Raw genomic sequence first — 12500 nt, 5'->3', positions numbered from 1 at the left:
TTTTCCCCTCCCACCGACATTTTATTATCACCAGACGCCCGCTAAAAAAAAAAAAAAAAAAAAAAAAAAATGCTGTGGCCTTATTCTCCTTCCTTAGACACATATCCTCTATTTAATCTAATTTCCCTTCTCCCTTACCTCCTTTCCCTTCTAACAGCCTTTCCCTCATACTACACTCCCATCAGTTCTCTCTCTCAACCCTTTTCACTACCGTAGTACTCGTCAACCCATAACTTTATCTTAATCATTAACTCCCTCCTAATAATGATAATGATAGTAATAATAGTAATTATTCTTAGTATTCTAATAATGATGCTAAGAAAATGATAATTATAATAATAATAATAATAACATTAAGAGTGATAATGATAATGACAATAAACAATGATTACGATACTAATGCGAATTGTAATAAAGTAACACAAATGATGAAAATAATAACAGCAATAACGGTATCCATAAAACAACAACATATCAATGATGACGATAAGAAAAGCAACGAGAATCAGCTGGTAATAAATAAGTCTCACAGTTGTCATAAAGTTTCAGCTGCCCTACAATTCCAAAACTTTTCTCCTTCTGAAACCTGTAATATTAACATACCAATAACTATCTCGCAATAACCGCTAAAAACACCGGCTATATAAAAGCGCATTAAATATTAGGTCCTTTGTCGGTCGGTCAATAAGAATAAACTTTCCGACTTTAATGATTATGAAAAGCATTTGAAAAATGGCTAAAGGTTATTGTCCAGTCGGAGCTTTATATTAGATGGTAACAAAGATACGGGCAGACGGTAAACTAGAAATTCTTATTTTTATTTATTTATTTTTATGAAAGAGCAGACATTTCATTTTTTTTTCGAAGGGCATAAATTCCTTATTTTCCCGGTGTATAAATTCCTTATTTTTCCGATGCAGAAATTCCTTATTTTTTTGTAAGTGCAGAAATTCCTTATTTTCCGAAGTGAAGAAATTCATTTTTTTCGAAGTGCAGAAATTCCTTATTTTTCCGAAGTGAAGAAATTCATTTTTTTCGAAGTGCAGAAATTCCTTATTTTTCTAAGAGCAGAAATTCCTTATTTTTTCTGTGCAGAAATTCCTTATTTTTTCGAAGTGCAGAAATTCCTTATTTTTTTCGAAGTGCAGAAATTTCTTATTTTTTCTGTGCAGAAATTCCTTATTTTTTCGAAGTGCAGAAATTCCTTATTTTTCGAAGTGCAGAACATTCCTTTTATTCGTTCAGAAATTCCTTATTTTTTCCTGTGCAGAAATTCCTTATTTTTTCGAAGTGCAGAAATTCCTTATTTTTTCGAAGTGCAGAAATTCCTTATTTTTTCGAAGTGCAGAAATTCCTTATTTTTTCGGTACAGAAATTCCTTATTTTTTCGAAGTGCAGAAATTCCTTATTTTTCGAAGTGCAGAAATTCCTCATTTTTTTTCCGGTGCAGAAATTCCTTATTTTTCCTAAGTACGGAAATTCCTTATTTTTTCGAAATGCAGAAATTCCTTGTTTTTTCGAAGTGCAGAAATTCCTTATTTTTCCTAAGTACAGAAATTCCTTATTTTTTTCGAAGTGCAGAAATTTCTTATTTTTTCTGTGCAAAAATTCCTTATTTTTTCGAAGTGCAAAAATTCCTTATTTTTCGAAGTGCAGAAATTCCTCATTTTTTTTCCGGTGCAGAAATTCCTTATTTTTCCTAAGTACGGAAATTCCTTATTTTTTCGAAGTGCAGAAATTCCTTATTTTTTCGAAGTACAGAAATTCCTTATTTTTTCGAAGTGCAGAAATTCCTTATTTTTCCTAAGTACGGAAATTCCTTATTTTTTCGAAGTACAGAAATTCCTTATTTTTCCTAAGTACAGAAATTCCTTATTTTTTCGAAGTGCAGAAATTCCTTATTTTTTCGAAGTGCAGAAATTCCTTATTTTTTCGAAGTGCAGAAATTCCTTATTTTTTCGAAGTGCAGAAATTCCTTATTTTTTCGAAGTGCAGAAATTCCTTATTTTTTCGAAGTGCAGAAATTCCTTATTTTTTTCGAAGTGCAGAAATTCCTTATTTTTTCCGGCACAAAATTCCTTTGGCTTTTCGAAGTGCAGAAATTGCTTATTTTTTCGAAGTACAGAAATTCCTTATTTTTCCGAAGTACAGAAATTCCTTATTTTTCCTAAGTGCAGAAATTCCTTATTTTTTCGAAGTACAGAAATTCCATATTTTTTCCTAAGTACAGAAATTCCTTAGTTTTTCGAAGTGCAGAAATTCCTTATTTTTTCGTAGTGCAGAAATTCCTTATTTTTCGAAGTGCAGAAATTCTTTATTTTTTCGAAGTGCAGAAATTCCTTATTTTTCGAAGTGCAGAAATTCTTTATTTTTTCGTAGTGCAGAAATTCCTTATTTTTCGAAGTGCAGAAATTCTTTATTTTTTCGAAGTGCAGAAATTCCTTATTTTTCGAAGTGCAGAAATTCTTTATTTTTTCGTAGTGCAGAAATTCCTTATTTTTCGAAGTGCAGAAATTCTTTATTTTTTCGAAGTGCAGAAATTCCTTATTTTTCGAAGTGCAGAAATTCCTTATTTTTTCGAAGTGCAGAAATTCCTTATTTTTTCGAAGTGCAGAAATTCCTTATTTTTTCGGTACAGAAATTCCTTATTTTTTCGAAGTGCAGAAATTCCTTATTTTTTCGGTACAGAAATTCCTTATTTTTTCGAAGTGCAGAAATTCCTTATTTTTTCGAAGTGCAGAAATTCCTTATTTTTTCGAAGTGCAGAAATTCCTTATTTTTTCGAAGTGCAGAAGTTCCTTGTTTTTTCGAAGTGCAGAAATTCCTTATTTTTCCTAAGTCCAGAAATTCCTTATTTTTTCGAAGTGCAGAAATTCCTTATTTTCGAAGTGCAGAAATTCCTTATTTTTCGAAGTGCAGAAATTCCTTATTTTTCGAAGTGCAGAAATTCCTTATTTTTCGAAGTGCAGAAATTCCTTATTTTTCGAAGTGCAGAAATTCCTTATTTTTCGAAGTGCAGAAATTCCTTATTTTTTTCGAAGTGCAGAAATTCCTTATTTTTCCTAAGAACAGAAATTCCTTATTTTTCCGAAGTGCAGAAATTCCTTATTTTTCCGAAGTGCAGAAATTCCTTATTTTTCCGAAGTGCAGAAATTCCTTATTTTTTTCGAAGTGCAGAAATTCCTTATTTTTCCTAAGAACAGAAATTCCTTATTTTTTCGAAGTCCAGAAATTCCTTATTTTTTTCGAAGTGCAGAAATTCCTTATTTTTTCGAAGTGCAGAAATTCCTTATTTTTCCTAAGTACAGAAATTCCTTATTTTTCGAAGTGCAGAAATTCCTTGCCAGTGAAGCGAAATGGCGTTATTAACCCACTCGTTCGTCACGCGCCAAAATGTACACAGGAGTTTTTAAAAGTTCCAAGTTACATAGCGTTCATACTCGATTGCACCATGTCAACAACTACGCCACACTGGAGCCATGAAAAGCCGGGTATTATGCCACTCTAAATATCCATATTTGTTTAAACTTTGGCCATTTTCCACGAGGCGAACTATCGTAGGGGATACGAGCGCATGCATAAACCACGATTGAATCACGGTTTTGGAAAGTTTATTCGGTGCAGCGTGGCCAATTTCCCCAACAAACTGTGCATCAAATACCTGAAATGTACGGAAATGGCCAAAGTTACCCTTTGAATGTAAATAATTCCGGATTCCATTAACGATTATTTCCTGACAATGAGATTTTAGTATATGTTTATCCATGGTAATATACTGTGACCTGCTATCACTGTGAAAATATGCCTAGATATTTTTGCATTCGAGAGGCGTTCTATTGCCGGGTGGTATGCATTATAATACATAAGCGCCAACTGTACTTTGGTGATTGTTGAAAAAAGATGTTTATATACAGAAGAAAAGGCGCAAAGGGAAAAATTGAGGAATATGTCGAATCTAAATGTTAAAGTCAAAATTATCTCTAATGCTGAAAAGACCAATTCTGATTGTTAATTTTATATTAAAAAATGCTCTCTCTCTCATACACACGCACGGATATATACCCATAAACACACACACACACATGTATATGTATCTCTCTCTCTCTCTCTCTCATATATATATATATATATATATATATATATATATATATATATATATATATATATATATATATATATATATATATATATATATATATCTATATATATATATATGTATATACACACACACACACACACACACACACACACACACACACACACACACACACACACACATATACATATATATATATATATATATATATATATATATATATATATATATAGATAGATAGATATACATATATACACATAGACATACAAGCACACACACATACATCACACACACACACATAGATATGTATGTGTATGAATATCTGTGTATGTATCTTTGAAGCGCGCGCGCGCGCGTATGTGTGTGAGCTCATAAAAGGAGATAAGGCCAGGATTGGGGTCGATATGTAGTTTGTATGTGTCAAAGACCAGAAAGTGACGAAACACTTGTAAGGTTGATTGCGCCCCGAATCCGTTTTCGTGCCGTCCCGCGTCGATGTCGATCTAGGAAGAAATTTTCACAACGATCCTTTCGGTCTGAACAGACTTGGGGGATTGCAACCATATCCCAGTCCGTTCACACACACACCTATTTCGGCGTGCGGCAAAAATGTATTTCCTGTTCCTGCCAGTAGAATTATTTCTATAAACTCTTATTTGCGATCTCGACATCGTAAAATTGTTATTTCCTCGCCCTGTGCATATTAGGGCAAACGAGAAGGGCAAACAGTGATGTTTACAAGTAATACTCCCGAATATGCAAAGAATGTAATATTGTAACATCATAGAGCAAATCAATAGCAAAATTACCATGAGCAAGCTTTAGCACAGAAGAATAAATGTAGTTATTACGAATGCTTGTGTGATGCAAATACACCAATGGTATGTCATTTCTTATATTAACGATGCCTTTGCACAAAATTGTACAGTGTTATTATCCAAGCACTACATTGGCTGCATTCACAATGTACTCATTTTATGTACTCACTCTGTTTAGACTGATGGAAATATGACAACATACACTTGGTTAAACTGTCATATATTGATCTTTCATCTTTTTTCCACTTTAGTGAAAAAAAAAAATGTGAATAAAACTGGCATGTGGATTTCCATAAGAAAGGTTTTTTGTATTTGGTATGCAACTGAAGAAGATAGATGGTGTAAAAAATAAAATTAATGTCTTGAATCGAGACCGGTGGTGCCCGGACGTCCACGAAAATCGAAACTTCGATATTGACTCCGAAATGAAACTAGAATAGAATGTGTCTCGCAGCTTCGATCTCGGTCCGAACTGTCTCGAAGCTTTACGTGCGCTTGAAGCAATTCTTCCTATCTTTCATTTACATCGACTTACAAGAGAAGATTTTTGTACAAAGGCCACGAATTACATTTTTTCTTCATTTACAACCTTCTGTACCTGACGAATGCCACTTAACCGCAGGTCTTGCCACGAACTTATTCGGACATTCGCAACTTCAGGTATAAATAACATGGCTTGTTTGTCCTCCATGCGTTTCATGGTGAAAGTTAGAACAAACTACCATTGGCGGTGTTTATCAGAGAGAAGTTCCAACTTGTACGGAGTTTGTGCAGCTTAAAAAAAGGGAACTTGTCTGATATACAATGATAAGTATCGATCACAGTACTCGCGTAATTCCCGAAGTCGTTCGTTAAAAGAAAATGGCTTGCTGGTAATATAGTGCATACCCTCTCTCCTCATACATCACCTACCGCGTGGATTCCAGAGAGGAAAAGAAAAAGAAAAAAAGGAAAAAGAAGAGGGAAAAAGAAAAGGAGGAAAGAGAGAAAGAGGGGAAATGAACCGTAATCATCACCGCAACATGACCATCGCCACTATACCCGCATCACAAAACCAGCATCACCTTTATACGAGCAACATCACCACATCACCATTCTGAAATATAACCATCCATTATTATTGATCAGAGATAATAGCAAAAGAAGTAATTTTTATACTATAAATTAAATTATTACTTCAGAGATAGATAGGTAAAGAGAGAGAGGGAGAGATAGAGATAGAGATAGAGATAGAGATAGAGATAGAAATAGAGATAGAGATAGAGATAGAGATAGATATAGAGATAGAGATGGAGATGGAGATGGAGATGGAGATAGAGATAGAGATAGAGATAGAGATAGAGATAGAGATAGAGATAGAGATAGAGATAGAGATAGAGATAGAGATAGAGATAGAGATAGAGATAGAGATAGAGATAGAGATAGAGATAGAGATAGAGACAGAGATAGAGATAGATAGATAGATAGATAGAGATAGATAGATAGATAGATAGATAGAGATAGAGATAGAGATAGATAGATAGATAGATAGATAGATAGATAGATAGATAGATAGATAGAGAGAGAGAGAGAGAGAGAGAGAGACAGAGAGAGAGAGAGAGAGAGAGAGAAAGAGACATAGATGGGGACAGAGAGACAGACAGAAGCAGACAGACTTAGAGAGATAGAGGCGAAGATACACACCGAAAGAGAGAGAGAGAGAGAGAGAGAGAGAGAGAGAGAGAGAGGGAGAGAGAAAGAAAGAGATAGATAGATAGATAGGCAGGAGAGAGAGAGAGAGAGGGAAAGAGATAGAAAGAAAGAAAGAAAGAAAAAAGAAAGAAAGAAAGAAAGAAAGAAAGAAAGAGAGAGAAAGTAGAGAGAGAGAAAGAGAAAGAAAGCGCCACAACCCATCACCATCACTCGATTACCACACGAGCACCGATCACGACACGAGCACCACTCATGACAGCATCACCCACAGCACCGCAATCCGCGGGGAGCCACAGAGAGCCACAGATTCGGCAGGAGAGGAAAGAAAACCGGATAATAGCCAAAATGTAGAGGGGGATTACCCCGATCAATACAGTCGAAAGGTCATCATTGTACCGAGCGAGAGGGAGGCGGGAAGGGCAAGGGGGAGACGGGGGGGGGGGGAGGCGGGAATGGCAAGGGGGAGCGAGGGGAGGGGGAGGGAGGCGGGAAGGGCAAGGGGGAGGGGGGGGTGTTGACGGGAAGGGCAAGGGGAGGGGAGAGACGGGGGGGGGGAGGGGAGGGCAAAGGGGGAGGGGAGAGACGGGGGGACAGGGAGGGCAAGAAAGAGGGGAGAAGGAATATGGTAAAAGAGGCAAAGGGAGGAGAGAAGGAGGGGAGGGCAAGAAGGGCAAGGAGGAGACGGAAAAGGAAGGGAGGGAGAGGGATAAAAGAAGCAAGAGGATGAGAAAGGAGGGAGGAGGCGGGAAGGGTAAGGGAAGGGGAGAATCAAGGGAGAAGAAGAGGGGAAGACGGGGAGGGAAGCGGAGGAGAGAAAGGAGATGGGAAGGAAAAGAGGAGAAAAGGGGAGCAGACAGTGAGGGGCAACTTGAGGGGAAAATGGAAGGAGGGGCAAGGGGGAAAGGACGAAAGAGGGAGGAAGAGGGCTAAAAGGAGCAAGGAGGAAGGAGGGGAAGAAAGGAAGAAGGAGAAGGTAGAGGGGAGAAGAGAGAGGTAAGGCGGAGAGAAAAGAGGAAAGGAGGAGAGAAGAGAGGGGAAAAGAAAAATAAAAGAGGGGAAAAGAAGAGAGAAAAAGAAAAGGAGGAAAGAGAGAAAGAGGGGAAAAGAGAGTAAAAGAAAAGAGAATAACCGAAAGGAGAGGAAAGAGAAAGAGAAAGAAAGATAAAGTGTGAGAGCGGGGAGAAAGAGGAATGGGATAGGGGGGAGAGGGAGGGGGGGGAGGAAGAGAGGGCTCGTGGGAAGTGATAATGAGAGAAGAATGAGGGAAGAAGGAGAATAAGAAGAGAAAAGAAGGGCGTAGGTGAAGAAGAAGGGTTAACAGAGAGAGGGAGAGAGGAGTAACATGAAAAAGAGAAGAAAGAGGAGGAAGATGAGAACGAGAAGGAAGAGGATGATGATGAGGAAGATAAGAAAGAGGAGGAAGATGAGAAAGAGAAGGAAGAGGATGATGATGAAGAAGATAAGAAAGAGGAGGAAGATGAGAAAGAGAAGGAAGAGGAGGAAGATGAGAAAGAGAAGGAAGAGGAGGAAGATGAGAAAGAGAAGGAAGAGGAGGAAGATGAGAAAGAGAAGGAAGAGGAGGAAGATGAGAAAGAAAAGGAAGAGGAGGAAGATGAGGAAGATAAGAAAGAGGAACAAGAAGAGGAAGAAGAGGAAGATGAGAAAGAGGAGGAAAAAGGGAGAAGAGAGATAGAGTGAAGACAAAATAGCAAGGGAAAGAAGAAAAGGAGAGAAAGGATAAGAAAAAGGGAAGATGGAAAGAGGAATGGGAGAAAAAACACAGTGGATAAAGGTAAGGGAGGGGAAAAAGCGAAAGAAAAGAAAGGGAAATGTCAGGAAAAGAGAAGAGATACAAATATAGATAGACATATAAACAGATAGACTGACTGACATATAGCTAAATAGACAGACAAACAGCCTACCAGACAGACAAATAGACAGACAAACGGACAGACAGACAGATGATAGATGAAGGAAGAAAGAAAATACAATCCACATAAAGTATGAATTTATTCAGATTACAATTTAATACATTATTACGCGCATAAAGGTTATATATATCTATATATTCATAGACATCACGCCATAATGGGCACAGGCATTGTATTTTCTTTTTGTTTTCTTTTTTTCTGGAAAGTAATAAAAAAATCGAGAAGTATTGGAGCAGAGAAAAGGAAAGAAAGAGGACAAAGAAGAAGAAGAGACGAAAAAGAAATAAAAATGGGGTTTGGAATAATAGATAGATAGATAGATGAATAGAAAGATAGATCGATAGATAGATAAATAGATAGACAGAAAGAGATTGAAAGAAAGACAGAAAGGACAGGAAAAGAAAATGAAAAATAAAAGGAATAACAAAGAAAGCCAGAGAGAGAGAGAGATATAAAGAAGAAAAACAAAGTCAAAATCCTCCCTAAATAGAAAGGATCTATCTATGGGCCATTTTTACATCGCACGCCTGAATGAATCCGCATGCATCTTGCAATCCGCGAGTCGATATGCGAACGTAGAGTGATGACGTCATCCATCTAGAACTACACGGTAATATGTCTGCGTCGCGAACAATGCATTTAGCAACGTGTAACATTTAGAAAAAAATCGCTATATAATAAATGTTCAGGCCATGGGAGTGAAAAGAAGGACTGTGAAAGAGATAAACGAAAATGAAAAGGTCACACGAGAAGAAAAGGGGAGAGGAGGAAGCTTAGAAGATAGGTGTGTCCAAGGTGAAAAAGGAAGAGAGGAAGAGAAAGAGAGAAAGAGGGCAAAGGAGATGATTATGGGTGAATGAGGGGTGAATGAGTGAGAGAGAGAGGTTGGGAGGTATGATGGGAGGGAGGAAGAGAGAGAGAAAGAGAGGGAGAAAGAGAGAGAGAAAGAGGGAGAGATAGAGATAGAGATATAGATAGATAGATAGATAGATAGATAGATAGATAGATAGATAGATAGATAGATAGATAGAGAGAGAGAGAGAGAGAGAGAGAGAGAGAGATTAAGAGAGAGAGAGAGAGAGAGAGAGAGAGAGAGAGAGAGAGAGAGAGAGACAGACAGAGGGAGAGAGAGAGAGAGAGAAAGAGAGAGAGAGAGAGAAGAGAGAGAGAGAAACAGAGAGAGAGAGAGAGAGAGAGAGAGAGAGAGAGAGAGAGAGAGAGAGAGAGAGAGAGAGAGAGAGAGAGAGAGAGAGAGAGAGAGAGAGAGAGAGAGAGAGAGAGAGAGAGAGAGAGAGAGAGAGAGAGAGAGAGAGAGAGAGAGAGAGAGAGAGAGAGAGAGAGAGAGAGAGAGAGAGAGAGAGAGAGAGAGAGAGAGAGAGAGAGAGAGAGAGAGAGAGAGAGAGAGAGAGAGAGAGAAAGACAGAGGGAAAAAGAGAGAAGAAAGAGAGGGAGAAGAGAGAGAGAGAGAGAGAGAGAGAGAGAGAGAGGGAGAGAGAGAGAGAGAATGAGAGAGAGAGAGAGAGAGAGAGAGAGAGAGAGAGAGAGAGAGAGATAAATAGATAAAAATATAGAGGGATAGAGAGAGAGAGAGCGGAAAACCATTCTTTACAACCCGTATTCGGCGACCTTTCAGAAAAAATGAATGTATATATTTTATATGATTATGGGACTGGTAAGCATTAGGTGTTGTTTCAGTGCATTTTCCTCCTTTCTTATCAATAATTTGAACTTTAATGATAGGGGCATTAGGAAGTTCTTCCATGTCTCATGTATCCTTTTTTCTCTTTCCTTTCTCTCCCTCTCCCTCTCTGTTTTCTCTTCCCTTATCTCCCCTCCTGTCTCTCCATTAATCCCTCCTTTCCCCTCCCCCTCTCTCTCCCTCTCACCCCCTCTCTCTTTCTTTTTCTTCCTTCCTTCAATCCTTCCCCCTCTCCTACCCTAACTCCCTTTCTCTTTCTCTCTCTCCCCCTCTCAATTTGTCTCTCTTCCACCCTCTTCTCTCTCTCCTCTTCCTTCCCCTTCACCCTCTCTTTATTTCTCTCTATTTCTCTATCTCACTCTCTCTGTCTGCCCTCACCCTCTCTCTCTCTGTCTCCTCCACCCCCTTCTCTCTCTCCTATCCCTCCCCCTTCCCCCCTCTCCACCTCCCTCCCTCTACCCCCTCCCATCCCCCCATCCCTCCACCCCCTCCAACCTCCTTTGTGTAACGCAGTCTATCATCCTGCTTTATTTGACCGGCAGTCTTCGAATTCATCTTGTATTTGCCTTATGTCTTGGGTATTGTGTCCTCGGTGATGTATTGATAATTATAACAACTTACGAATGTTTATTCCAGCGAACTGTGTTTTCTTTTGTTTCATGAATAGAACATTTATATTCGCGTATGTGCATTATTTAGTGTTTTACTATGATTGTTCAGGAATCTTATGTGAATGTTTTGATTCCATTCAGATGCATTATTTCATCGTCTGACTTCTTCCATTCATGTAAAATTTAGATACCAAATGTAGTAATTTATTTATGTATTTATATTCATGTCCATCGTTGCGTCTTCTGCCTATTTGTCTCATTATTTAAAATACGTATAAATAGCAGGTGTGAATATCTTTCTATCCTTGGTTGTTACTGTATTTTAATGTGTTTAACAAACGTGTGTATGACTATAATAATATGAAGAAACTATCATAGAAAAATATCAAAAGTTTAATGATGATGGTGATGGTGCCAGCGTTCCCGGTGATGGTGACTGACACCGAAAGCAGCGCGAGTGACAATGAAAAATATGAAGAGATTATCCCATTCAGTGTAAAAAAAAAAAAAAAAAAAAAAAAAAAAAAAAAAAAAAAAGGTAACAATGATAGAAAAGATAATGGAAATTTGGTATTGTTGTTGATAGATAAAATCGATCGAAAGGTAGATTGACAGATAGGTAGATAGAGAGAGAGAGAGAATGAGAAAGGGAGAGAGAGAGAGGAAGAGAGGAGGAGATAGATAGAGAGATAGATAGAGAGAGAGAATGAGAAAGGGAGAGAGAGAGAGGGGGAGAGGAGATAGATAGATAGATAGATAGAGAGAGAGAGATAGAGATAGATAGATAGATAGAGAGAGAGAGATAGAGATAGATAGATAGATAGAGAGAGAGAGATAGAGAGAGAGATAGATGGATAGATAGATAGATAGATAGATAGATAGAGAGAGAGGGAGGGAGGGAGACGGACATGTTTTACATCCTGTACAATAAGCCAGAGTCAAATATTCCGAATAACATATCAGAACACATTACTTATCCAGATGGCATTTCTCACTCGTAGGTATTGTTCGATTAACTTATTTACTCAAACAAAAACAGAAACCTGACAAATACACCTCTTTTTACGAATCGTTTAATCATTAAACTCGGTACATGCTTCCGTCCATGCGTTATTCATCCAAAGCTGCTGTTATGACACATATCTCTACCGACATCAGGCCGAGATGTTAATATATAAAATAAACTAGGTGTCCTTAAAAACACAGCGGATGGCGGGTCATGTTCGATAACCCCGGTGGAATTAATGAAAAACGTGTCATATTGCTGTGCTATTCTTTATTCACCCCAACGTTGTCAGCAGCGCCTCCATCTGTCCCCCTAGCGGCCGCTCTTCGAACTACTGGCTGGAGGAGAAGCGCGCGCTGTTTGAAATTATTCTATTTTGATGAGCTTTAATTTTCAAATCATCATGATGCAAAGGATAATTATAGAATTCATATGGCTCATGAGTGATGAATAATTGAAATCCTTATGTCTGAAGTTTATATTTTCAATTTGTCCTAAGATTTGCATATCAATCTGGAATCTATCAATGAGCAAATGAACAAAACGAGGTTTAAAAAGAAAGTGTTTGTACGGGAAACGATAATGCAATATCTTAAAACTTCTGCACTCTGTATGGCAACCTTTCTAAAATGCTGATTAGATAAAAC

This window comes from Penaeus vannamei, chromosome 17 (assembly GCF_042767895.1).
Source record: "Penaeus vannamei isolate JL-2024 chromosome 17, ASM4276789v1, whole genome shotgun sequence".
Classification (NCBI taxonomy): domain Eukaryota; kingdom Metazoa; phylum Arthropoda; class Malacostraca; order Decapoda; family Penaeidae; genus Penaeus; species Penaeus vannamei.
This window is presented reverse-complemented; position numbering follows the sequence as displayed.